The sequence below is a fragment of the Ovis aries genome, chromosome 20 (genome assembly GCF_016772045.2).
Source record: "Ovis aries strain OAR_USU_Benz2616 breed Rambouillet chromosome 20, ARS-UI_Ramb_v3.0, whole genome shotgun sequence".
NCBI lineage: Eukaryota > Metazoa > Chordata > Mammalia > Artiodactyla > Bovidae > Ovis > Ovis aries.
In genome coordinates, this window is record NC_056073.1 from 14,227,979 (window position 1) to 14,255,474 (window position 27,496).

Here is a 27,496-nt window from a genome sequence, read left to right on the forward strand (position 1 = left end):
CTTGCGCCAAGGGCAGGCTAGCTGCACCCAGCGCCTCACATCGCCCTGTGGGGTAAGTAGGGCTGCGTGTCCCGCACCAAGGGCATCCCTGGTGGGGGCGGTGCCCTGAGGGAGGCTCGAGGCGTGCCTTCTGCCAGCTTACAGACGGGGGTGGGGGGAGGCTGAGGCTACGCCCAAGGACTCACAGCTCAAAGTACAGACCCAGGATTTGGTCTCCGAATTCAGGTCAAGGGCCCCTTGGGCAGTGGCTGGTGTGTGAGGGAAAGTGGGACAGAGAGAGTGAGGCCTCCCTGCAGAGCCCACATCTCGGGTGACCTGCCTGGGGACTAAGGCTCGCAGACCTTCCCTTTCCTGGGAAGTGGTCCCTGCGACCAGAGAAGGGGAAACGGAAGGGAAAGAGCAAAGTCAAGTTTGCACTGCTGTCCTGGCCCCTGGGGTGAGCATCTGGTGCTTGACTCCCTGGTCATCTCAGGAGGCCTGGGGCAGACATCTCAGGAGGCCTGGGACAGATATCTCAGGGCTAGATACCAGGCGATGAGAGGGAGGAAAATTCTCAGTCACCGCCATCCCCTCTTGACCAAGGATAGCTGGTGCTTGCTGGTTGCAGGCACCTGAGCGCCAAGTAGGTACTCCTAATATAATAGGGACAAAACCTACTCCATGTTGGATCTGTTTCTTTAACCTTTGTACTCCAGTGCTTTTGCTACAAGTGACAAATGTTGCCCATAGCTTGAAACATACAGGATACCTCCCTCCCATCCAGGCTGCCGCATAACCCTGAGCAGAGTTCCCTGTGCTACACAGCAGGTCCTTGTTGGTTTTTCACTGTAAATGTAGCAGTGTGTACATGTTGATCTCAAACTCCCCAGCTATCTCGGGAGGGCTGGGAGCTCCTGAAACTGCCCTGCTCTCTCTTGCCTCCTGGACTTCGTACCTGCCGGTCCCTCTGCTGGGCATGCTTTGCCCCTTCCCCACCTTACTTTTCTAGATGACTTCTAGATCTGAACAAACACGACATGTCTTCCTGGAAACCTTTCTGGAAGCGCTCCCTCAGCCCGTGCGGCCTCATCTAGAAGGGCCTTCCACACTGACCTCTGTGAGGTCGCAGACTGCATGCCCTTTACTGTGGAACCTGGTGCAGGTGGGCACTCGGGGGGTGTGGGAGCTTCTTGCACTGCCTCAGAGCCTCCCACAGGAGTGGACCTGGGAAGCCAGGGGGTTTTGAAAGGATCGGACAGCTCAGGGCTGGCCGTGGATCCCAGCCTCCATGCCTCCAGCCCATCTGCCAGCCTGTCAGCAGTCTTCTGCCCTCTCTCCCCTGGCCCCCAGCTGACTCAGCAATGCCCTGGCAGGACTGTTTTTCTGCTCTGTGACCTGTGACCAAAGCCACTTGCAGCTAATTAGCACCAGCTGTGTGTCTGACCCCTGCCCCCCGCTGGCACTCACCACCTCAGCTCATTCCCATTTAATGGGCTCAGCACCCAGCAGGCAACCTCCATCCTCTCTCCCTTCACATGACTGAGCTTCCAGCCTGAGGGTTTGTTTCTTATTTCTTTCTGGCTTGCTTCGTTTTATAATTAACACTTTCTTCTTGCTGTTCTCTTCCCTCCTCCACTCACTGTCCATGTGATGCCGGCCTGGGTCCCCCAGAGACAGGCTGAGGAAGTCGTGGGCCCCACGCCTGGGGCGCCTTCAGTTGGGGCTGACACGGTGATGTGGCGGGACAAGGACAGGGCACAGGGGTGCACAGAGGGAGGGACCCCGGAGAGCATGCGGTCCCTGGTCTGCCCACTGTGCAGAGAAAGCTGAGGTCCAGAGAGGGTGGGGATGCTGACCGATGCAGTGATCTAAAATGTCTTAGGCCTGGGTTCCCCTAACCCCCAGCGCAAAGTCTGAAACAGGGTCTAGGGGTAAGGGAAAGAACAGAAGTAGAGGTCTGGGAAGAACAGAATAGCAAGGTGAATAAGCTGATTTGAATACTCTACCATCAAACTGGGGGCCTCTGTGTGCTCCTAAAATGTCTGCTCATGGGCAGCGTGGGGGTGGGTGGGAGGGCACGGCTTATCCTTCAGTTCCTGACCATCACTGAGCGATGGCTGGGTCACGCCACAGAAGTACTGAGACCTTTTCACTTTTCAAGGTTGTTTGTACATCTGCGTGGCTGGGCAGGTTCGAGGTGTCCACTGCTGAGGTGGGGAGAGGGCTGGAACTGAGCAGACAGGTGTTGTCGGAGGGTGCTGTGGGGAGCTGGCTCCCACGACAGCAGCCACGACAGAGAGCTGGAACGAGAGGCTGGGTGCATGTGGGGCTTGACACATGACGAAGCCTCGAAAGGGTGAGACAGCATGGCCAGCTGCCTCAGTCAGGAATGTGTGGGGCAGCAGCGATCAGGAAACCCGACTTCAATGTCCAAAACAGAAGGAAGTTCATTTTTCCTCCCATAATAAGAACAGGCTACAAGTTCAGGATGTCAGCACCAAAGTCTGAGATTTTCTTCAGTTCAGGTCAGTTCAGTCGCTCAGTCGTGTCCGACTCTTTGCGACCCCATGAATCGCAGCACGCCAGGCCTCCCTGTCCATCACTAACTCCTGGAGTTTACCCAAACTCATGTCCACCGAGTTGGTGATGCCACCCAGCCATCTCATCCTCGGTCGTCCCCTTCTCCTCCTGTCCCCAGTCCCTCCCAGCATCAGAGTCTTTTCCAAGGAGTCGACTCTTCACATGAGGTTTTCTTAGTCTTTCCTTTATGAGCTCAGGATGATTGCTGCAGTTCCAGCCATCACATTTGCATTTCCAGCAGGAAGAAAGTGGAAGCATGGTGGAAAGGAGAGGGGCAGCATCTCTATTAGGTCAGCAAGAGCTGTCCCCATGGTCCCCTCGGCACACATTGATTGGCTAGAAGGGGTGTCACTTAGTACTCTTGGGTGGAAGGGGAGGGGGTTGGATTGAGGGCTGGGGCAGTCAACCAGTGCTTTCTGCCACCCAGACATGGCCCCCTTTCCTTTTCTTTGTGGCGCAGCAGGCCCATTCCATCCCACTACCTACGTCCTTTGTTATTTGTAACTCACGGCTAGACCTGAGTGGCTCTGGTCTTTGGGACCATTTAGGCCACATGTTGGACTTTTTTTTTTTTTTCATTGAGGCTGGTCAGAGAAGAGATGGAAAATCACCATGGGTTGCTCCTGTTTTTTTCCTTCCTCTACTTTTATCTCCCTTTGAAAAAAGACGCCCCTGGGAGAGAGGAAGTGGCCGTCATCTTACTCCTTCAGTGGCTGAGCACTGGCCACGGCGAGCAGGATGTGGTTCGACGCGTCTGCTCCCCTCTCCTGGCCAGTCGGTGATGGATGTGTTCTGATGCGTCTGCTCCCCTCTCCTGGCCAGTCGGTGATCTCACCCAGCGATGCACCTAAGGGCGGGTGCTGAGGAGAGAAACGGGATCCGGGTCCCCACGCTGTCCCTGTGTCTGCCAGGACACCAGGGCCCTGGGCAGCGTGGGGCACCTGCCATCTGCACTCTTGACCCAGCCACCTCCTCCTAGTTAAGTTCAAGTCCCAAGCACTTATTCAGACTCCCTCCAAACTCCAGGTGGGCGGGGGCACTCATCTTCCCGTCTCCCTGGATAGCTTAGCAGGAAAGTCTTTGACTAGATACTCCCAAGCCAACCCCAAGGCAAGAATTCAAGTAAGAATAAGGGACTTGGGAGATAAGACAAGGAAGGGAAGAAGCCCATGGTACCATCCGAGGTCCCACTGTGGGTGACGAAAGCTGATTCCACGGGCGTCCTCTGGGAGACTGAGTGGAATGCAGTTCAGTTACCCACCCAAGATATATACACCTAAAACCCTAACCCTGTTACTGGCGAGGGCTGATCCCAGGGCCCATTAACTCCCAGTGTTCTGGCTGCCAGGTGAGCAGGCAGAACAGAACCCAGCTGCCAGGGAAAGTCATCTGGCCAAGAAATGCAGGTGCTGCCAGCTGAGAGTTAACCCGGGAGAGGCAAAAGTAGTCAATGCTGGGGCGAGTGGGTGGAGCGCCAGCAGAGGCTCCCACAGGCAGGCGGATCTCCCAGCTGAGGGCCGTCCAAGTGGGCGCTACCAGCATTCTGGTGGAATGACTTCTCTTGGGTGGAATAATTGCTCTTTGCGGGAGGCGGACAACCCCGGCCCATCCCACCTCCTTGTCACTGCGACAACCAACAAGCCCCCCACACACTGCTCAAGACTCTCCCTGCATTCGGGTAGGAAATGTCCATCTAGTCCAACCCCTTTGTTTTCCAGATGAAGGCAAGTGACTTGTCCAGCAGCACACAGCTAGTTCTCAGAGGCCTAGACGAGTGTGGAGGGCAGGTTTCCTGAGCCGTGAACTGGCTTGTTCCAAAAACCACTTGGGCGGTTCAGCCCTTACTTGCTTGTTCACACCTTAATGAAAAATGATTGCGATGTTCTTTGAGCCCAGGCCCCAGTGTCCCCTCCCTAACCTGGCACCCTCCTGCTGGGACCCAGGCCCCTCCTGCTTGTTCCAGCCTCCCAGGAGGGGGCCATGTGCCCTGTGGCCGATGGGCTCTGTGTGAGGACGCGGCCTAGCATGGGCTGTCACTGGACAGGAAATTCACTCTTGAACAAGGCTTCCCCGATGCCCTTTCTTGCCGCTAACAAGGGCCCCGCAGCTGCAGTGACAGTAACAAGGCCCTTGACTAGGAACAGAACGCTCTAGGGATGCTGCCCGGCAGACCCCTCGTCCCTGCCTCCAGACCATCCATCTGCTGTCAGCCCCGGCACCTGCGTCTGGGCCCCTGGCTCCTCTGTGATTGGCAGCCCTGCTCGGGCCTGGCGCTGGCTCCTGGCACGGGTGCCTGTGAGCGCGGCACCAGCCTCAGAAATGATGGCTCATCCCTGGCTGCCGCATCAAGGGGCCCAGTTACCCTCCCCGCCTCCAGCCAGGATCCGCCTGGCCTGGCTCCTTCTCTTCTACGAAGAGCCCAGACCAGATGGAAAATTATCAGAGCTGATTTACAGCCACAACGAAGTCAGCTGAGGGTGAGGCGTGGATGCCAGCGGGCCCTGCCCTGCAGGAGGGGCCTGCCGGGTAGCGACGGGAGGATACTATGGGGAGAGACAGGACGTGCCCTAAGGAGAGAAAATCGGACCAAGAGCAAAGGAGAAGCATAGGGCCGGGGGAGGAGAGAGAGGAGACGGAGGACAGAGGCTGGAGGATGAGAGGAGGGGGGCAGCCCGTGTTTATGGAGGCCTTGCCGTATGTCAGGCCCACATTTTCTCATGGGCTTTGCTTTACCGCCGGGCTGTCCAATCTGGTAGCCACCAGTCTCGGGTGGCATTTTAAATTAAAATTGAGATTAATTATAATTAGCTATAATTGAAAATTCAGTTCCTTAGTCACCCGAGCCACGTATCAAATGCTCCGTAGGCACACGTGACTGGCGGCGGCTGCACCACACGGTGTGGACAGAGTGTTTCCACCGTGGCAGAAAGTTCTACAGCACAGGCTGGCACAGGGAAGGCCGATATTAAACAACAGTGGGCACCTTCATGTTGTTGAGCTGCGCCTCTCTCTCCATCCATCTGTCCCTCCATCCATCTACCCGCCTATCTACATATCTACCTAACATCTACAGCTAATCTATATATATATAGATAGATATCAAGCACAACATGTAATAAATCATTTATATCAAGCCTAGATGGCATTTATCCAAAAGGTCAGCAAACATTTGCTGTTAAGAACCAACAGTAGATACTTCAGGCTTCACTATTTCAGGCTTCATGGACCCTGCAGTCTCGCAATGTCTCCATTCTGCTACGGTAATAAGGAGGCAGTGGTATGCGGGTAGCTGCGTTCCAATAAAATTTAATTTATAGTCACTAAAATTTTAAATTTCATGTAGTCACATATCCTTTTGACTTTTTCCAACCATTTAAAAATGTAAAACCCTCCTTAACTTGTGGGTGAATAAAAAACAGGTGATGCACGGGATTTGGCTTGGGGCAGGGTTTAGATCGTCCCCATTTCACAGATGTGGAAACCGAGGCACAGGCACACCATCTAGGTTTTCTGAGGTCACACAGCTAGAAATGGCAGAGCTGAGACTTGCACCCAGGTAGTTGGGCTCCAGAACCTCACTTCTTCCTCTTGACACATTAATGAACGATGCCATTTTGAGGAGGGGAGATTGCTTGGAAAACGACAAGCGCGATACGGTAGCAAACTGGCAGTGGGTGAGTGGAGTGGTCAGCTGGAATTGATGAACATGGAAGACCTTACTGAGAAGATGCTTTTCGACCTAAGACAGGGATGACTAGAAGGACCCAGCCAAGGGATGAGCCAGGAGAGCATCCTAGGCGTGGAGGGGACAAGTGTGATGTCCTATAGCAGGACCACAGGCCAGTGTAGCTGGAGCACAGAGGCACAGACAATGCCGGCAGAGCTGGGTGTGGCCACAAAATTCATGAACCATGATAAGCAGCAGCACTATCTTCAGTGGGATGAGTCACCTTTGATAGTTTAGCAGGAGGAGGATTGACATGATTCACATATAAAATAAGAAACAGCCCTGGGTGCATAAAAGACTAGGGCAGCTCATTAGGAGGCTATCGCAACCACAGGCACCAGCAACGAGGGGCTTGTGGACGTGCAGGGGCCGTGGCGATGTAGGTGCGAGGATAGTTACAGGTAGTGTCCTGGACTGGAACCAACAGAATGTATTATTCATGTAGAGGTGAGGGGACAGGGGAAAGTCTGGAATAGAGATAAAAACCAGTCCATCCTAAAGGAGAAGGACTGATGCTGAAGCTGAAATGCCAATACTTTGGCCACCTGACACAAAAAACTGACTTATTTTCAGACCCTGATGCTGGGAAAGATTGAGGGCAGGAGGAGAAGGGGATGACAGAGGATGAGATGATGGATGGCATCACTGACTCGATGGACACGAGTTTGAGCAAGCTCTGGGAGTTGGGGACGGACAGGAAAGCCTGACAGGCTGCAGTCCACGGGGTCACAGAGGGTTGGACACAACTGAGTGACTGAACTGAACTCAGGGGGGTTTGAGCAATGTGTGGCAGGTGCTGCCATGTAGAGACTGGATGAACAGGAGAGGACCAGGTCTCGGGTGGGGAAATCAGGACTTCTGCTCTGGGACAGGCTAAGGTGGAGATGCCCTTGAGGATCCGAGCAGTGATGTCAAGTAGCTGGCTCTGAATCAGGGTCTGGAGCTCAGTGGAGAAGCCAGGGCAGGGGTTCTACAACTGAGACCAAATAAGATGGGTCCCAGTGGGTCCCAGACCTGCATGTAGTGTCTAGGGGAGGGCCAAGATGGAAGCTCCAGCCAAGGAGGGCGAAAAGGAGCAGGAAGCAGAGGACAAGTGTGAGGTCACGGAAGCCAAGAGGAGAGAGAGTTTAAAAGATCTAAGAGAACTTAAGAACATGTCAGAGGATGCAGGATGGTCCAGCAAGATGGGGTCAGGTGACCAGCCGATGGGATTCAGCCACATGGCAGGCAAAGCTGACCTTCAAAGAGCAGCAGCAGGTGGTAGAACTAGAAATTTCCAAAGCACTGCCTCCTGGTTATGCGGGGGGCCAGAGCAGGGCAGCGGTGAAGGCGGCAGCTTGGGGAAGCCCTGTGGGTGGCTGAGGGTGGCAGGGATTAGGTTCAGGCCAGTCTTGTGATGCTCTGACCCCTCGTGGGAGTGGCATTCCCAGAGCTCCTGAAATGAGCTCCACGTTCCCCAAATTGCTGGAGCCACAGCTTCCAGAAACCTCCACCGCCCCTTGCCTTGCTCACTCCACATCCAGCCCATACCCTAGGAACCAGGGCACAGCTGGCAAGTGCCCTTCCGAAACAGACCTGCGTTGCTTTCCCTGCACACCAGCGCCCCCTCCAGGTGATACTTCTCACCTCTCGAAGCATAAGGGTGGAGGGGTTCCTGCCTTCCTCCATCAGCCTGGTGACCCAGGTTGTGTGCTGGCCTGCAGCCATGGGGTGCACTCCCTGCCCCGAGGCCAGGTAACCGTGGAACCTGTGCAAGGCTGCAGGTCACTGCAACCACCAGGGGGAAGGGACAAGAGTCACCTATGCTTCCTCCTGGAGGAGCCACTGACCACGTTGCAAGGTGAAGGGCAGGAGGTCACCAACGACCTCCCTTTCTGGCAGCAGTAGGCGCAGGGGTGGGCAAACTTGGTCTGCGAAGGGCCACACAAAATACTGTCAGTTACATGGGGAGCCCTGTGATCTCTGTCAAAGACTTAACTCTGTCTTTGTGTCTTGAAAGCAGCCACAGACAAAAGATAAAAGCTTCATTTATTAAACCAGGTGGTGGGCTGCAGTCTGCAGAGTCAGGGAACTGGGGCAGGAGGGGTCTCAGGGGGAGAGGGGTGGGCGCTGGGCTCCAGCAGAGAGGATGAGAGGGCCTGGGAAGGACCTCAAACTGGGTGCTCGAGGTGGGGAAGTCAGAATGCCAGCCGGGTATTGGCCAGGGCCCTCAGAGGGAGGTGACGTGGTGGACAGTCTGGTGCTGACCTCTGAGCTTAACTGCTTTTTGGCAGGAGGCAGAGAATCTAACCTGCAGGTACAGGAGAGATGGAGGGCAGGCAGGGTGGGCGTGGGCCCATGTGTCAGGGGAGGGCTAGCAGGAAGGGCTAGGGGTCGATCAAGGCTGGAGGAGACATGGGCTGCCCATCAAACCACCTCCCCGGGAACTATAGTTGTTTCCTGAGATACAAGTCATCGCAGGCTTTCTGCACAGGACAAGCATATCTCTTACCCCTTCCTATTGAAACAGCAGCAAAGACGGTCCAAAGGGAGAGTTTCCAACACCTGCAGGACAGGAGGGACCAGAGGTCTCAGTGGAGAGCAAGGGTGACACTGAGTCAGATCAGGGGAATCCAGAGCAGAAGGACCACTACCCACACTCACCAGGACTTGGAGAGCAGCAGGGAGGAAGAGACTCCTTCCCTTGCAGCTGACAAATGTGGGGCCAGATGAGGACAGCAGGTCAAAGTCGAGGTGATTAGCTGGGAGCCTGTCTGGAGAAGGGCTGCGCTGGGGGCTGCTCCCAGGCCCCGGTGTGGAGAGTGGCTGCAGGGGCAGTGTTTACCCCGGGCTGGAACCAGAACGGTGCTAGCCACAGAATGGCCTCCTAGAGACGGGTGGGATGCGGAGGTCGCCCTCATGCCCTCACACCTTCCCTTCTGGGTCAGCATCCACTCAGTGTGTGTTCACAGAGCCCACTGGAAGGCCTCTCACTCTGGGGACATCAGACTCTCGCCTTATCATTTTATGCTCTTCTTTACTGAGGAATATTGACTACGAGCATGCGTCACATTAGAATCTTTAGAGATGAGCTATCACATTTAATTAAATTCTGATGTTTACACTATTTGAAGAGTTTTTATAAATAATCATAACGGTAATGCTATGAAAATGGTCAAGGAAGATCAACAGGTGGTTCATAGCAAGCAAAAGGCTGGTGTGTCAGAGCCCAGACAAGACACAGAGCTCACCCCCAGAGGGTTCAAATGAAGCTAAGGCCAGGTGGTGCAAGAGGTAAGGAACCTGCCTACCAACGCAGGAGATGTAAGAGACGGGACTTCGATCTCTGGGTCAGGAAGACCCCCTGGAGGAGGGCATGGCAACCCACTGCAGTATTCGTGCCTGGAGAATCCCATGGACAGAGGAGCCTGGCGGGCTATAGTCCTTAGGGTCACAAGGAGTCGGACATGACTGAGCAACTAACACTTTCACTTTTCACATAAAGGACTGGCTTATGGGGGGTGAACAGGGCTAAGGGAATAAGCAAGGGATGGGGAGGCCCCCAGAGGCTGTCACCACTCAAGGCTAAAGGGATTCAAGTCCCCCAAGAGGTAGAGCATGCAGAGGGGCTGCCCTGTGGGAGCCGTGGTCTCAGAGAAAGCAAATGCCAGGGACATGGGGCTGAACCAGGGGAGAAATCCCCCACCCTCTCTCCCGCCACCCTCCAGGCTCCTCAGCCAGCATTTCAGAAAAATACTCCATAGGCAAACTCAAACACAAAATCTTCACTGTAGCATTCTTCATAACAAGAGACTGGGAATAACGTTAATGCCTGTCGAGATCAATGACAGTAATGCTGGTAAAGCTCGTGAGAGATTACGCGTGTCTGTACACGCACGTATGTTCCCGGATTGATTCTAAGCCACACGCATGTATTACCTCATATAGTCTTGCAATAATCCTGTGCGGCAGGTACTGTTACTATCTACATTTTACAGAGACTAAACTGAATATTAACAGAGCTGAAGTGGAATTACAATACAGCCACACTGCAGAACACGGTACAGCCCTTTAAAAAGAGGAAATAGGTCTAAATACGCGAATCTGGAAAGAAACACACTGAAGAAGAAAAGGCCATAGAAATACTTGCATACGGCAATCTCTATTTTTAAAGTAGCAGCTGTGTGCGTGTGTGTAGAAAAAAGGTCTGGAAGGACACACTTGAAAAATAATGGTGGTTACCAATGGGGAAGGGGGCTGCCAGGGGTTTGAAAGAGCTTCATTTTTATCTTATGTATAATCAGAATGTACTCACGTACTCCCTGTGCACAAAAAAAATGAAGGAATAAACAAGTGAAAGGAAACAGAACAAGCCTTCCTGTCGACACTGGGGTTTCAATCCAGCAACCCTGTTCCAATGCTGACTGGTTCCCAGTCTGTGTGTTCTTAACCCTTTGCTTCTCTAGAAGTTTGTCTATGAAGCGGGGTACTACTGGTACTGGCGGGCTACTGTACTCGCCTTACAGCTGGCCTCATGAGGAGTGGATGGGTAGCCCATGAGGAGCGCCCTGCAGGCCTGCCCAGGAAGCACTGTGCTCCCAGCCCCGGGACAGCTGGGGAAAGTGGGGGCCCAGTTCCGGCCTTAAGGCTCCCTAGTGTCCATGGCACACTGTCCTCCCTGCCCAAACAGACCTCAAAACCCAGACCCAGACTTCTCTGCAGGTCCAGAGGTTGAGAATCTGCCTGCCAATGCAGGCGATGTGGGCTCAATCCCTGGTCCGGGAGGATTCCACACACCACCAGCGACTAAGGCCGTGTGCCTAGAGCCAGTGCTCCACAGCAGGAGGAGCCGCTGCACGAGAAGCCCGTGCTCTGCAACTAGAGAAAGCCTGTGTGCAGCACGGAAGACGGCAAAAACCCAGACCCAAGGTCTGACCCGCCCCAGCGCAGCCAGGCATGGCCTCTGTCCTTGGCTCCTCGGTTTGGCAGAAAATGCCCGGAAGAGTCACGTCCTGGGAATCGGCAGCTATATCCCGATGAGAGCCTGAAACAGAGGCCAAGGTCATTTAGTAGAAAGTGGACCCCACGCATTCACCTCTGTGACTCTCTAGACCTCAATGGCAATTATCTACAGAGCGCTGCCAACCGCTCTGAAGGCCTGCTTTACTAAAGCTCGTGTGCTCTGAGCACTCTGATGAGTGTTGACAGGGAACTAAACACCGCCTGGGAGAAACAGCTGGTCTGCACCTTCTCCGGAAGCTGATTCTAACAGGAATGTTCACCTAATGCTGACAAGGATCTGAATTTTGCATCTCCATGGATTACCCTATAAACACACGTGTATAAAATCTGGAAAGGCAAACGCTAAGCTTGCGCAGAAGTCACCTCTAATGAATGTTGTGTGTGGGGTGGCTGGGGTTGAGGGGTAGGGGGGTCCATGAAGCAGGTGGTCAGCAAAGATACTTGTACTCTACTTCAGATATTGAAGCAGTGCTCTACTCTGCTGCAATGAGAATGTTTGCAAATATTTCCTGCAGAAAAAAAATTAATAAGAAAGAAAAGGAGGAATGCACCAAATAGGATTTTTCTGTGGAATAAATAAGATCTCGGATAAGAATGCATGGTTGGCCCTTAATATCATAAAGAACTGTTTCAGGCTGTGTGTGCTCAGCTGTATCAGTCGTGTCTGATTCTGCAACGCCATGGTCTGTGGCCCGTCAGGCTTCTCTGTCCGTGGGATTCTCCAGGCAAGAGCACTGGACTGTGTTGCTATTTCCTTCTCCCTGTTTTGGGCTATTTAGACATAAAACACACACAGTTTATTGAACTCTGATGGGGTGCCAGCTGCTGTTAGACACATTATCCTGTGTTGACCAGATGACCCTACCAGGTAAGTATTATTTGCCCCATTTGCAGATGGAGAGAGTCAGGGCACAGGTGAAGATACACCCAGAGCCCTCAGCTTCACATATACAGGTTAGTGAAATCCCGGGGTCATAGGAAATGGATTTTCTTCTCCCAGAGAAAAGCAAAGAACCTTGCGGAGAAGATGCTGCTCTCCCCACCCGGGAGTCCTTGGAGAGAGCCGTGCATGTCTGTTCGCATGCTATTGAGAGCAAAGTGCTAGGGACACTGGAAATCCTGCAATTCTGCCTCGCTGGAATACACCTGGGAACACAGTGAGCCCCTCTGCTGGAGAGGAAGGGGCAGGTCCTGGCAGAGGACCACCCAGAGAAGCGTGCCAGCTTGCCGCTTTCAGTGGGCACTGAGAGAAGACTCCAAACAGGGGGTCATGGCAGTTTTACCCCCTGAGATGGTCCAGCAGCTACTGCCCAAGGGATGATGAGCAGGGTTGGGGTCTAAGCGAGTCCCCTTCTCCCCATAAACCGGGGTGGCAGCCAGCTAGCTCACAGCTGCCCTCTCCCAACACGAAGATGGATTTAGTAAGAGCAGCTAAATGGGCACAAACCACACAGATAGGTTGTTACACTCTCTCCAGACTGGCTGTGCTGAACACAGGGCTCAGCTTTCAGAGCCAACTTCCTGCGTCCTCCCCTGCCTTCCTCACAGCAAGAGGCAGATGGAGCCTTAAATCCCCCACTGCTGCGCCTCACCGCGAAGATAAAGTCCCAGCTAGAACTGCTCCCCTGGTGGCCGTGCCAACCCCAGCCCCGGGACTCCCTGGAGCTGGTGACGGAGGGCCTCTCACCCCCCGCCCTCACTCAGCTGCCCTCCAAGTTCCTGCGGGCTTTCCTTTCCCTCCCCAAAGCCTCTAGTCACTAGGGGGCAGATCGCCAGAGACCCCCACCACACCGTGAGTCACGTTTAGCACCGCGGACAGAGTGTATGTGCTCAGCTGTGTTCGACTCTTTGCGACCCCATGGACTGTCGCCTGCCAGGATCCTCTGTCCAAGGGATTTCCCAGGCAAGAATCCTGCAGTGGGTTGTTTCCTCTTTCAGAAGATATTCCCAACCCAGGGATCGAAACTGTCTCCTGTGTCTCCTCCATTGGCAGGTGGATTCTTTACCTCTGCGCCACCTGGGAAGCCCTTCGGTCAAGCTTACAACCCAATTATGTGGACTTCCCATGGCTGCAGGCAGCCCTATAGTTGAGACTACTCTCAACCTTGACTGGATCCTTTGGCGGGGGAGGGCTCTGCCTGCTAATACAGGAGATGTGGGTTCAATCCCTGGGTCAGGAATATCCCCTGGAGGAGGAAATGGCAACCCACTCCAGTACTGTTGCTGGAAAAATCCCATGAACAGAGGAGCTTGGCAGACTATTCATGGGATGGCAAAGAGTCAGATGCGACTGAGCAACTGAGCCCACACCTTCTGGATTCATCTACGAATTCACAGTCCCTGGAGCGGGTTAGTGTCACTACTCCACCTTGTGGACATTATTGGAACTGCACCCTGAGGAGGCAAACAATCTGAGAGGTACTGAGAGCACGGAAGAATTGATGCTTTTGAACTGTGGTGTTGGAGAGGACTCTTGAGAGTCCCTTGGACTGCAAGGAGAGCAAATCAGTCCATCCTAAAGGTGATCAGTCCTGAATATTCATTGGAAGGACTCAAGCTGAAGCTGTAACTCTAATACTTTGGCCACCTGATGTGAAGAACTGACTCATTGGAAAAGACCCTGATGCTGGGAAAGACTGAAGGCAGGAGGAGAAGGGGATGACAGAGGATGAGATGGTTGGATGGCATCACCGACTCGACGGACATGAGTTTGAGCAAGCTCCAGGAGTTGATGGACAGAGAGGCCTGGCATGCTGCAGACCTCTTTGCTGGGGTCGCAAAGAGTCAGACACGACTGGGCGACTGAACTGAACTGCAACCAACCAATGAAGATAAGAAGATGGGTGGGGAACTCGGCATGATGATGTTACTGAGGACCACAGAGACGATGATGAGTCAGTGAGTTTGAAATCACTTGCTTCTTTCCACTTTCTTCCCATATCACCTCCTCACAGAGATTTCTCTGACCACCTTAAAATAAGACCCATCCATCTTTCTACCCCTCCACGTTGCCTTATTTTTTGTAGCAGTTATCATCACCTAAAATATTATTAGTCTGCTTACTGGTTGACAGCTTGAGCTCCAGGAGGGCAGGAACTTTGTTTTGTTAACTGATGTATCCTCTCTGGCTAAGAGTGCCTGGTATATATGCAATAGGTGCTCAATAAAAATTTGGGGAATGAAGGCATTAACCAATGATTCACTAACCCACCCAGTAGTCCCCTGAGCCCCAAGCAAGCCCGCATACCCCGCTCCTGCAAACCTAGCTGTACCCCTCATTGCTAGGAACAATTCCCCCATTGGACCCCTAGGCTCAGCTCCAGCCAGCCTGTGCTGGTCTGGCCCTGCTTCAGTTCCCGCCTTTAGTATCTGCATCCCTCAGTATCATTCCCTGTGCCTGTGGCCCAAGCCAGAGTGGCTTCAACTCATTGCTCATCCATTGTGTGCCTGGCCCTGGGCTAGGAGTTCTGTGTACACTGCCTCTAATCTTCATAGCAACCTGCAAGGTGGGTGTTAATTACCTTCATTTTTCAGATGAGAAATGACTTGAGAGAAATTAAGGATTTTCCACACGTGATTTCTGCCATCCCGGTGTTTCCTAGAGACTGTGCTCCGTGATGCTAATGGGCAAAACAGTAAAGAAAAATTTGTATGAAACAGTGTTTCCATGGTGAGAAATTTTAGAAAACATGACACATGGCAGGACTGCTTACACCAGGACTTCTCAGAACCTGGACAATACGCACAGGCGCTACAAACTGCCAGTGGGGAGGAGCATATGGGCGACACAGCGCTCCAAACTTCCTTGACTTCGGAACCCCCTAATCAAGGAGCACCTCACCGGGACATGGCTTGGGATTCACACCCGTAACCTTGAAATCATGAAGATCCATCTCAATTGCTCTGACCAGGGACGCCCACAGGGTGGGAGTGGACACGTGCCCAGCATTTTTGCATGTACCTTGCTTGATCTAGTGACAGGCTCGTGAGGAGGACTCATTTATCCTCACCACTTTCTAGGTGGGGAAACTGAGGCTTAGAGATGGAATCTGCTCTGTTTGCCCCACGGATATTTGAAGCAGGTAGAGCATGACTCTTCCCTGGGATGATGAGGGTGAAAATAATCATGAGGGCCCATGAGGAACCTGAAGGCAGCCACGGGGCCTGCATGGAAGGAGCTGGGGGTAGTGGTGTGGCTGTGCCTAGCCCTGAGGGTCGCCCCCTCACCAGCCCTGACAAACAAAGGCCTGCAGCCATAGCCCTCCACGATCCTTGGGTCCACGTTCCTGCATGCTCCTGCAGTTTTAATTAAACATCGCGTATGGCAGCTCATTAAAGAGAAAACAGTTGTTCTATTTCTAAGTAGCCTCAGGACTCCTGACTTTTTACTGCTCGAACAACATTGCAGAGAATTTTATACTGTTTGAACTTGGCATTACCTCTGAGCCCAGCAAGACCTCCAGACCAGGGCTGAGAGACCATTCTCTCCGCTCCAGGACACCTCCCTCTCGGCACCAAGGATCCACCACAGGCCCCTCCTCCCGCCAGCAGCATCCTTCTCAGTACCGGTGGTCCTGTAATTACTGGAAGTTTGCCTCACTTCGGAGCGCCGATACACACCATTTGGCTGTTTGGTTCCTTGTTCTTAGTGCTTTTCTGGGAAGCAGCCTATTAACAGTATTAGTTTATCCTTAGATAGCACTTCCTGGGCACCAGGTACTGTTCTAAGCTCTTTAACTGCATAAACTTACTGAAGTCTCACAACATACCTGTCAGCTAAGTAGTGTCATTCTCCCTGAAACCGATGGGGAAACTGAGGCGAAGAGAGGTTGGGTTCCTTGCCCAAGATTATAAACTCCTAGTTGGTGAAGCCAGGGCTCAGACACAGGCTTTAGAATTGGCACTCTTAACCACTATGTTATGCCATCTGCTAGTAACCTCCCAGGTTTGGCCCTGCTTGTGTCTACGACCTGCTTCAGGGCTGCAAGCCTGCCACCAGATCCCAGTCCAACGATGGCAGCGGGCTGGGTCAGCTGCCTAGGTCTCCAACCATCGCCTGGTCCTGGGTTGGCCTCACCTGCGGCAGACTGCATTTCCCGAAGATGCCGCCAACGGCACCTCCCATTCCACGTGCTGCTGGAGAACCTCCCCACTCCCCCCACTCCTTGAACCAGGGCAGGCCTTTGTGACGGCCTCAGTGAATACAGTGTAGCTGAAGTGACACTGTATGGCTTTAGAAGGTAACAAAAATACCATGCACATCTGCCTTCTCTGCGGGGACTCAGCCACCAAGGTGTGAGCAAAGCCACATAACAGTCGGAGAGACCCATGTCTCCTAGCTGACAGTCAGCACCAACTAGCCAGCCCGTGGCCGGGGCGCGGGCACTCTGAAAGCTAGCTATTAGCCCCCATTTGAGTAGCTTAGTAGACGCTATGGGAAGTAGAGGCCAACTTCCCCATGCAGCCCTGCCCAAGTAGTTGAGTCCTGAGCTAAATCAATGGTATTGCTGTTTCAAGTCCCTAAATTTTCGGGTGGTTTGCTACAGTACCAGACAACCAGAACACCTGCTGTGACTGTCTTCTGAAGCATTTTGCGACTCTGGGTGGTCCTCCCTGATGTACTGTGTTCTATCAGAGCAGACATCCCCCTGTTCTTCTGTCTCCATGACTCCTGCCCTCCCTAACAGAGAAAGTGCAGGCTGATGCTCTTCCCTCTGCTCATCTCACTCAGGGAACAGGGCACCATCAGGCTGGGTCCAGACACCACTCTTCCTCCCAGGAACTGAGACCCATCCTCCTCACAACAAAGACTAAGTCTCCTAGGCAGTGGGGTCAATTCCCATCTGCTTTCTAGATCACAAATTCTCACTGCCGCAATGCCTCACTCTGCCGTGTGCCCCTTCTTTTGAGTTTTACATTTCATTTATGGAAGCTGTATTTAGTTCTTTTGCAAACTGGTCAGTTTTGGTAGCTGTTCTTTGCTTCACACCATATTTTCAATCCTTTCGTTCTTCAAACCTGCTAAGCTTCCTACTTTTGTACTTGGCATCATGATTACAATAGTTCCCATTTGGGGGAATCTGATCCTTCAATTTGTTGTTTCTAATAACTCTTGCTCATGGTGGCTTGTTTCCTTGTGTGTTTGGTGGTTTTAAATTGTGAGCTCATGTTCTTTGCAATTTTTATCTGTGAGAATCTTTAACATCTGCATTTAAAGTGTGTTCTCCACACCAGTCAGAATGGCCATTATTAAAAAGCCTACAAATAACAAAAGCTAGGGAGGGGGTGGGGAAAAGGGAACCTTGCTAACTACTGGTAAGCTGGTGCAGCCACTGTGGAAAACAGTATGGAGGTTCCTCAGAAAATTAAACATAGAATTACCATAAGTTCCAACAATGTCACTCCTGGCCAGACATCCAGACAAAACTACAATTCAAAAAGATGCGTGCACCTCTGTGTTCCCAGCAGCGCTGTTCACAGCAGCCAAGATAAAGAAACAGCCCAAATGTACTTTAGCAGACAAATGGACAAAGAAGAGGCGGTGCATATACACGTGACGGGATATTACTCAGCCGCAAAAAGAACGAAATAATGCCATGTGCAGCAACATGGAGGCAACTAGAGAGTATCACACTAAATGAACTAAGTCAGAACAAGACAGACAAATACCATATGATATCACTTATATACGGGATCTAAAATATGACCCAAATGAACCTGTCTACAAAACAGAAACAGCCTCATGGACACAGAGAACAGAGGCGGCTGGGGGAGGGATAGGGTGGGAGGCTGGGATTAGCAGATGCAAACTGTTATCTAGAGGATGGATGAACAAGGTCTTAGTGCATAGCACAGGGAACTAGTAATACATTCAACACCCAGTGATAAACCATTACAGAAAACAATATGAAGAAGGATGTTTATACACTTTTAACTGAATGACTTTGCTGTTCAGCAGAAATTAACATGACACTGTAAAACAACTATCAGTTCAGTTCAGTCGCTCAGTCGTGTCCGACTATTTGTGACCCCGTGAACCGCAGCCCGCCAGGCCTCCCTGTCCATCACCAACTCCCGGAGTCCACTCAAACCCATGTCCATCGAGGCGGTGATGCCATCCAGTCATCTCATCCTCTGTCGTCCCCTTCTCCTCCTGCCCTCAATCTTTCCCAGCATCAGAGTCTTTTCCAATGAGTCAGCTCTTTGCATCAGGTGGCCAAAGCAGTGGAGTTTCAGCTTCAACATCAGTCCTTCCAATGAACACCCAAAACAACTATACTTCAATAAAAAAAAGTGTGCTTTCCAGAAAAGATTTGGCTTCTGCAAGGCTCCTGGGGTACCACCAATCTGGAATCACTGGCAAATTTCACAAAAATTTACAGGTCTATCTTGTCTTATTGCACTCCACTTTTTCGTGCTTCTCAGATACCGTTTTTTTTTTTTTTTAACAACTTGTAGGCGTGCGGCGGTCCTGCCTCCTGCAAGACTATCAGTGCCATTTTCTAACTACACTTGCTCACTCTGTGTCTGCGTGTCACATGCTGGTAATTCTCTCAATATTTCAAGCCTCCACCAGCAGAAAGATCATGACTTGCTGAAGGCTTCGGTGATGGGCAGCATATTTTAACAATAAAGTATTTTCAAATTAAGGTATGCATATTGCTTTCTTAGACATACTACTGCATGCTTAGTAGGCGACACTATAGTGTAAGCATAACTTTTATGCACTGAAAAACCAAAAACAAAAAAGTGTGTGTGACTTGCTTTATGGCCGTGATCTGGAACCAAACCCACAGGGTCTCCGAGGTGTGTCTGTATTAGATTAAACACGAACCTTCAAGGACATGCTACCATGACCACAACTGGCTCTTTCCAGGCCCCGAGGCCCACTTCTCCTCTAATGGCAGGAGTGCTTTCTAACTGGGGCACAGTTGCTCCACAACGTCGTGCTCCTTTCTGCAGTACAGCGAAGTGCATCAGCTGCGTGCGCACAAATATCCTCTCCCTTCTGGGCCGCCACAGAGCATCGAGCAGAGTTCCCCGCATCACACCGCAGGGTTCACCAGCCCTCTGCTCCGTGCACAGCCCTGTGTACACATCTAGCCCACTCTCCCCACCCATCCCACGGCCCCGCTCCCCGCTTGGTGTCCATACACTTGTTTTCTATGCCTGTGTCTCCTTTTGTTTGGCACATAGGTTCATCTGTACCATTTTTCTAGATTCCAAGCATATGTGTTAATAGACTATATTTGTGTCTCTCTCTCTGATTCACTTTATTCTGTATGACAGTCTCTAGGCCCATCCACATCTCTGCAAGTGACCCACTCTTGTTCCTTATAACGTCTGAGTAGTACTCCATTGTGTATACATGCCGCATCTGTTTTAGCCATTCCCCCGCCCATGAGTAGAAGCATTCAGAAGAAAAGTCTACTCCAACTTCCACTCTCATTCCAGTGCCCCAGTGTGCAAAGATTTGCCACGTTTTAATCTGAGTTAGTTTTCCTAATTCTTTTCTTACCCAAGATCCCCAAGATATGCTTAAGGCACTGTGTACCCCTGGAGGAGAAGAGGCCACTAGAAATGGAGGAGTTAGGGTTAAAACAACAAAGGAAAGACACACATTTTTATGAAAACAAAACAAAACAAAACTGGATCAGTATCCATTGCAAGAAAAATATTTCATGTAACAACTAAAATTGTTTTCTAAACGACTTGGCAGTTCTCCCTGACGTATCAGTTGAGTTAATTACAATTCAATTTTATCTTTCCTTGAAGTACATTCCTCTACCTGATAACAAGTGGTTACCGTTTACTTCAGTGACTATAGGCCCTAAAAAGCAATTCTCAAAATATTGTTTTCACTTCAAATATCTTAACTCAGTGGATCATTCAGTGGTTCAGCATTTTTATCCACCTGGTTAATCTGCATGCGGCTGGTGTGACAATATCTGCTTTAGAGCAGATGTGTGAGCTGTATGTTGCTACTCCTGAACCTAGTGGCTTTAAACCATAACATTTAAACAGTCCGTGAGCCAGTCTGGGCTCAGCTGGGTGGTTCTTCTGGCCTCAGTTGGGTTTAACTCACATGTCTGGAGCTGGGCTGTGTATTGCCTGACAAAGACTGGTCTTAGCTAGGAGGACTGGGCTGCCTGTTCTGTTCCATGTGGCTCTGTTCCAGGCTGGCCTAGCTGTGTTTTCAAGAGAGCATTTTATGCAAGCCTCAGAGGTGTCTCACCCTTGGATTTCACTGGACAAAGCCAGATACATGACAAGTTGAGAGTCAAGGGATGGGTACCACTCTCCCAGCTGAGAACATACAACTAAGGGTGTGAATGTAGGGAGAGGGGAGAATCGTGGCCAAATGATGCAGCCTGTCGCAGCCAGCGTCAGGCGTCACCCTTGCAGGGAGCGTGTCAGGCAGCTGGTGTAATGGACCATCAGGGTGTCCCACAGGCACTGGGGAGCAAATGGACAGAACTCTTCTCCCACCAACCACTTCAGTCATAGCTTCAGAGTCAAGGTGTCTCACCCTCTCACTACACACATGTTGCTCCTGGCAACACAATGTTGGGCTGTCAGGGACCACCTAGGAAGGCAGCAAACAGGGCTGGTCTTCCTGGGGCCAAGGAGTCCACCCCCAGCTCAGGACAGGGCAGCGACTCAAGTCTCTGGACACGTTGCTGAAAATAAAATGTGGCTAGAGTTCAATCACTTAAAAAATGAACACCATTTATTTCCTGTATTAACTGGTGATACCTTAAAATAGATGACCTGGAGAGAATCTATCAAATCTTCAGTTTGTCAATATCATGCCAAGGAAAGGAGCATAATTCAGAAAGCAATTATGAGAAATTGTGTGAGGCAGTGCAGAGTTCAAGGTCAGGGGCCAGGCTATCCACTTGCCTCCATGCACCAGGGCTCACCCCAGGGCTGGGGCACACCAGGTGTGCGCTTAGCAAGTGCACACTGACCCTGGCTTCAAAGAATATACTTGTGATGTTTTGGTGCAAAGAGAACCACCAAGTAGATGAGCCTGAGAAAGATTAGGGGAGTCCCTCAAGGGCCTTTGGTCTGAATCTAAGGTTCATATGTGGTATATTTGTCAGAACTGTCACAGGAGCAAATGACAGAAACCTAACTCAGGGTCACCTGAAAAAATGGGGGATTTATTGTCTTAGAACCCTCCCTGGGGATTTTCAGACAAAATCTCAGGAGAGAGAGGCCTTTCCTGGTCACAGAATTTCCAGATGGAGGTGAGTCCGGGGCTGGTTGTTGATCAACTCCTCAACAACTCCCCACCTTCCACCTACAATGAGAAGAAAAAAGGTCAGTGAGATTAGAGTTTAGGCAAAGAAAAGCTGGGAAGCAGAGGAGAGGGCGGGAAAAACACAGAGCTGCTGTATCCAAGTATTCCTGGAGCCAGCTTCTTTGCCAGCCTTCCTGGTTATTTGGTCACCTGAGACAATAAATCCCCCGTTCTTTTCAAGTGACCCCGAGTTAGGGGCCCCAAACTAGAAACAAGCCAATATCAATCAGCAACAGAATGGACACAAAATCTGTGGCAGATTCGCATGTGGAATACTCCCTAGCACAGAACATGAACACTTGTACACAACAGATATTTTGTTAGAAGCCAGACACACACACAGAACATACTGTGTGCGTGCATTGATAGAAGTTAAAGAAGTTAAGAAGCAGCAAAGCCGGTTTTGGTGACAGAGATCTAACAGTGGTTACCCTGTGGGATGGGGTAGACTGGAAAGGGGCACCAGAAGACTGAGGATGTGCTAGAAAATGGGTTATATGGGTGTAGTCACAAATAAGAAGGCATCAAGCCGTACACTACACATCTGTGTGCTCTACTGTATGCACGCCATACCTCAATGTAAAAAGCAACTACTCATCATCAGGTCTGATTGAAGTTCCAAGCCCTTCAAATGGCACTTGTTCTTTAATTCATTCATTCATTAAAGAGAGAACCTGGCATTTCCCCATCTAGGCTTCCTACTGGATTCGTTTTTCAGTTTATCTCCCTACAGGTGATTTAATGAGACCTCACTCAGGAGACCATTCGGGGGATCCTCCCTCCTCTTACCCAGTTCCCAAATTCCAACCAAGTAAACCCAGAAGTTCCAAAGGGGCCCCCAACTTTCCTGGGATCAACCATCAGGGTGATCTGGGGTTGAGGATGCCAGTTCTCGCACCCCATTCTCCTGAGCCAGGTGGCTCTTGTGTGGCCAGGAGGGGCTGGAGCTCCCTGGAGGAGCTGAGGAGGCATGCCTGAAGAGGCAGGATGTGGGGAGATCAGTCCTCCACACTTGCTCTGGAGGAGGACCATCAATAGAAAAACATCTTCATAGAAGGTTCTGGAACCAGACACAGGACCATGTTTACAGGGGCCAGACACTGGGGAAAGGTCTCTGTTTTGGACTTGCTTTGCAGGTTGGCTAATTCCTTACTTTCCCACTAGATGACTTTGATCTTGCCCATGTCAACTTCCTCACAGCAAAATGAACCCCAAACACCCACTCACAGACTTAGCTTGACAGATAGGATGGGGAGCGAGGTGGGAGGGGGGTTCAGGATGGGGGAGACATATGTGTACTTACGGCTGATGCTGGTGTATGGCAAAAAACATCACAATATTGTAAAGCAATTGTGTGCTTAGCCACTCAGTTGTGTCCAACTCTGCAATCCCAGGGACTGTAGCCCACCAGGCTCCTCTGTCCATGGGGATTCTCCAGGCAAGAACACCAGAGTGGGCAGCCATGTCCTTCTCCAGGGGATCTTTCTAACACAGGTGTCGAACCCAGGTCTCCCACACTGCAGGTGGATTCCTGACAATCTGAGCCACCAGGGAAGCCCTCTAAAGCAATTACCCTCCAATTAACAACAGAGAGACGCTGCAGGAGGACTGATCTAGTTTACGCAGTGCCTTTCCTGTGGAAAGAGCCCTTCCTCAGGAGGCGGTACTACCTCACATGGAAACTCATCAAAAAATACTGATTTTCTGAGAATAAGATTTAATTGCCATCTGTTGTAAAAATTATCGTATTAAGTTTTCAAAGCCACAAAGTCTCTAATGTGACTGATAAACCCAGGTATCGAATCCAGGTCTCCCACACTGCAGGTGGGTTCTTTACCATCTGAGCCACCAAGGAAGCCCTCTAAAGCAATTATCCCCCAATTTAAAAAAAAAAAGGGGAGAGAGATGTTGCAGAAAAATTATTCTAGTTTATACAGTACCTTTTGTGTGGAAAGAACTCTTCCTCAAGAGGTTGTTACATGGAAATTTATCATAAAATACTGATTTTCTTAGAATAAGATATATAATTGCCATCTGTTGCAAAAATTGTCGTATAAGTTTTCAAAGTCTCTAATGTGACTGGTAAACAGTAGGACTGTGCAGTGTACAGCCTGAGCAACCACACATATATATCCCTGCCTGCAGGATATGAGGCCCTATGAGAATATATGAGGTTTGCCTTATTTTTCTAGCCAGGACACTTAGGTTACCTCCTTTATTCTTGCAGGGCATTATTCTTTCTATGGACTGAATTGTGATTCCTAAACTCACCCCTACCCACAAAAATTCATGGGTTTGAGGCTTCAGGAGAGAATTAGGTTTAGATGAGGTCACTGGTGGAGGCAGGGGAAGATAGACTCATGATAGGATTAGTGCCCTCATAAGAAGAAGAGGGGGACTTCCCTGGTGGCTCTCACAGTAAAGAAACCGTCTGCAATGCAGGAGACTAAGACCTGAGTTTGATCCCTGGATCAGGAAGATCCCCTAGAGTGGGAATGGCAACCCACTCCAGTATTCTTGCCTGGAGAATTCCATGGACAGAGGAGCCTGGTGGGCTACAGTCCATGGGGTTGAAAAAGAGTCAGATAAGCTGAGCACAGTAGCACAGCAGGAAGAGGAGGAGGCACTTGGCTCTCTCTGTGCCATGTGAGGACGCAGCAAGAAGGCAGCCACCTGCAAGCTGAGAGAAGCGCCCTCACCAGGAGCCAACCAAGCTGGCACCCTGATCTCGGGACTTCCAGCCTCCCACGAAATGTGTCTAAACCACTCAGCCTGTGGTATTTTGTTATGGCAGCCCAAGCTGAGTAAGGCACATACTGGTACCAAGAAGCAGGGTGCCGCTGACACAAATACCTAAAAATGTGGCACTGACTTAGGAACTGGGTAATCGATAGAGAATCGATAAAGTTTTAAGATGCCTTCTAGAAATATGTATGTTAAGGGGGGATTCTGGTGAGGCCTCAGACAGAAAAGAGGAACATGTTAATGGAAACCAGAGGAAAGGCATGACCCCTGTTTTAATGCGGCCAAGAACTTGGCTGACTTGTCTCCAGTGTTTTGTGGAAGATAAACCTCCGAGGGATGAAATTAGACACTTAGCTACTCAGATCTCTAAGTAAAGCACTGAAGGAGTGGTCTGGTTCCTCCTGACTGCCTATAGGAAAACACAAAGGAAAAGAGGTGAATTGAAGCAGTTGTTAAGCAAAAAGAAGCCCGAACTGGACAATCTGGAAAATTTTCAGCCTAAGAGTTGACTCACTGGAAAAGACTCTGATGCTGGGAGGGACTAGGGGCAGGAGGAGAAGGGGATGACAGAGGATGAGATGGCTGGATGGCATCACCGACTCAATGGATGTGAGTCTGAGTAAACTCCGGGAGTTGGCGATGGACAGGGAGGCCTGACGTGCTGCGATTCATGGGGTCACAGAGTTGGACATGACTGAGCGACTGAACTGTATTACAAAAATGAGATGCCTTGACCTGAAATGAAGATTAAGGGTGTGCCTGAACAACCATTTGATTAGGAGATCATGGATACAACTCCAGGACTTAATCAGACATCTCAGCAGAAGCCAGAAATGGAGATGGGATTAGAGTCATGCCTCAGTATCCACTGGTGGCAGGGAGGGGGCAGGTTCCAGGAACTTCACTTTAACAAAATCCAAGGATGTTCAAATTCCTCATATAAAATGACACTGTATTTGCATATAATGTATGCACATCCTCCCATACACTTTAAATCATCTCTAGATTACCTGTAATACCTAATACGATGTAAAAGCTATATAAATAGCTGTAAATACCATGTAAATGCTATGTAAAAAATTACCTGCATGTGGCAAGTTCAACTGTTGTTTTTTGGAACTTCCTGGAATGCTTTTTGCTATTGCTGTTGCTCTGTTTTGGAACTTTTTTAAATAACTTTTTTGACCTGTGGCTGGCTGGAACCTGCATATGTAGAGGGTTTACTGTATACAATGACACTGCCCATTTGAACTACAGGGGACAGGAAAAACAAGATGAAAAGAAGGAAAACTGCTGAACTTCTTTGATGAGCCAACAGGGCTGGCTCATGGAGCTGTTTGACTCTGAGCATGCACTATTCTCCAGGAAAAGGAAAGATGGACCCCAAAGGCAATTCAGAGGTCATCAGAACCACCCTCTAAGTTTCAACAGGCCAGACAGCCCCCCGCTGAAGTCTAGGGGCCAGGACTGCCTTGCGGGTTCGGGACAACCTGTGGAACCTTGGGGTCAGAGTCTTGGGGCTATGGCCCCCACTCGGCAGAGCTGCAGAGGAGGGACCCCCGGCCCAGTGGGTCTGGAAAGCAGGGCACTGAACCAAAAAGGACTATCCTTGAGGCTGAAGGTCTAGCGGCGTTCCCCTTGCCAAGTTTTGACTTGCTTGGGGTTTGTTATTTCTTTTCCCTTTTCTGTTTCTCCATTTTGGAATGGAAATGCGTAACCTTTGCTTTTAAGCACATCACTTGTGGATTCACAGGTTCACAGCTGGAGAAGAACGTTGCCTCAGGATGAACCCTACCCAAGTCTCACCCACATCTGATATTTAGGTGAGACTTTAGACTTGATGCTGGAATTAGCTAAGGCTTGGGGGCTGTTGGAAGGGAATGAATGAATTTTCTTATAAGAGGACACACATTTGGTGGGGGAGCAGGACTGAAATGTTATGGATTGAATATCTGTGTTCCGACCAATTCATCTGCTGAAGCCCTGATGGGACGGGATCTGTACATAGGGCCTTTGGAGATAATCAGGTCACAAGGGTTGGAGCTCTTGAGACGGGGGCAGTGTCTTCACAGCAAAGAGAGATGGTAAGAGCTCTTCCCGCCTGGTGAGCACACAGTGAGGAGGAGGCTGTCTGCAAGCCTAGAAGAGGGCCCTCATCAGAGCCCAACAGCCTGGCACCCGGGTCTTGAACTTCTAGCTTTCAGAACTGTGAGAAACAGATTCCTGACACTCGTGCCACCCAGTCTGTGGTGTTTTGTTACGGCAGCCATGGTGGGTTAAGGCAGTTCTCATCATCTGGTAAAGGAACTACCCCTGAAGATACAGTGCTAATGGCTGAGCTATTACCCCTCAGAGGGACACTTGGATCCTGGGGTGTAAACCCAGCCCCTAAGAGAGAAGAGCTCCTGGTGGGCCTTTGAGCTGCGCGGCTGTCACTGGGCAAGGGTGTATTTAAGGCATAAAAGAGGCGCTGCCACCTCCTGAGAGACACCCTCCCTCATCAGACGGCAGCCAACATGCCCCTCCACCCACACCTGAAGACGGTCCTGGCTCTGGGTTCCGAGACCTCGTTCTCTGGGAAGGAGGCTGATCCGTCAAGATGCCAGGGTATGAAAGTGCCCGAGACAGGAGTGTGCCATCCCCACAGCCTCCTTCTGGCCGTAAAATCAGCCCAGCCTGTTTCAGGGAGCCATCTGGCGGGTGGGAGGAGTAGGGAGTGGGCTCTGACCCCACCGGGGTGCTTGGCTTAGAGACAATAAGAAAAGTCACCGAGCGGCTTCTACACTCTTCCTTCCCTGCAGTTTCTGCTTTCATATTCTGGGAGAAAACGCATTCTGGCGACGGCAGCGGGCCCTGCTAGGGGAAGAACGTGGCTGCTCTTGGAGGGGCCAGATCCCTGGGGAATCCACGGTCTCCCGAGCTCCACGGGGCTTCCTGGAGGCTGAGCCTCTTTGGTCCCTTGTTCATTCGGCATCTCCCAGGGGTGCCCTGGTGTGTGAGCCGAGGGGAGACAAAGATGTGCAGGGAAACACCCCTCTCCTGCCAGGAGCCCACAGCCTGCCGTGGGAGTCAGGCTCGCAGCCAGTCATTGCCAAAGGCTGTGTGGAGTCCTGTGGGAGAAATGGCGAAACAATGATACCGCGAGGACGCGGAAGAAT

At 51.0% G+C, this 27,496-nt stretch overlaps 1 long non-coding RNA gene across 2 annotated transcripts in view; it reads right to left on the reverse strand.

The window, feature by feature from the left end:
* Positions 1 to 5,839: 5,839 nt before the first annotated feature.
* The window catches only part of LOC114109667 (uncharacterized), a 29,018-nt gene continuing 7,361 nt past the window's right edge, over positions 5,840 to 27,496 (reverse strand). The window contains exons 2-3 of one of the 2 annotated variants that reach the window (XR_006057229.2): positions 14,809 to 14,907; positions 5,840 to 11,309 (exon numbers count right to left, since the gene is read on the reverse strand). This is a non-coding gene — a long non-coding RNA (uncharacterized LOC114109667). Of the gene's footprint in view, positions 11,310 to 14,808; positions 14,908 to 20,995; positions 21,594 to 27,496 lie in introns of those variants that run through there. The other variant, XR_006057230.2, reaches the window with a different exon arrangement.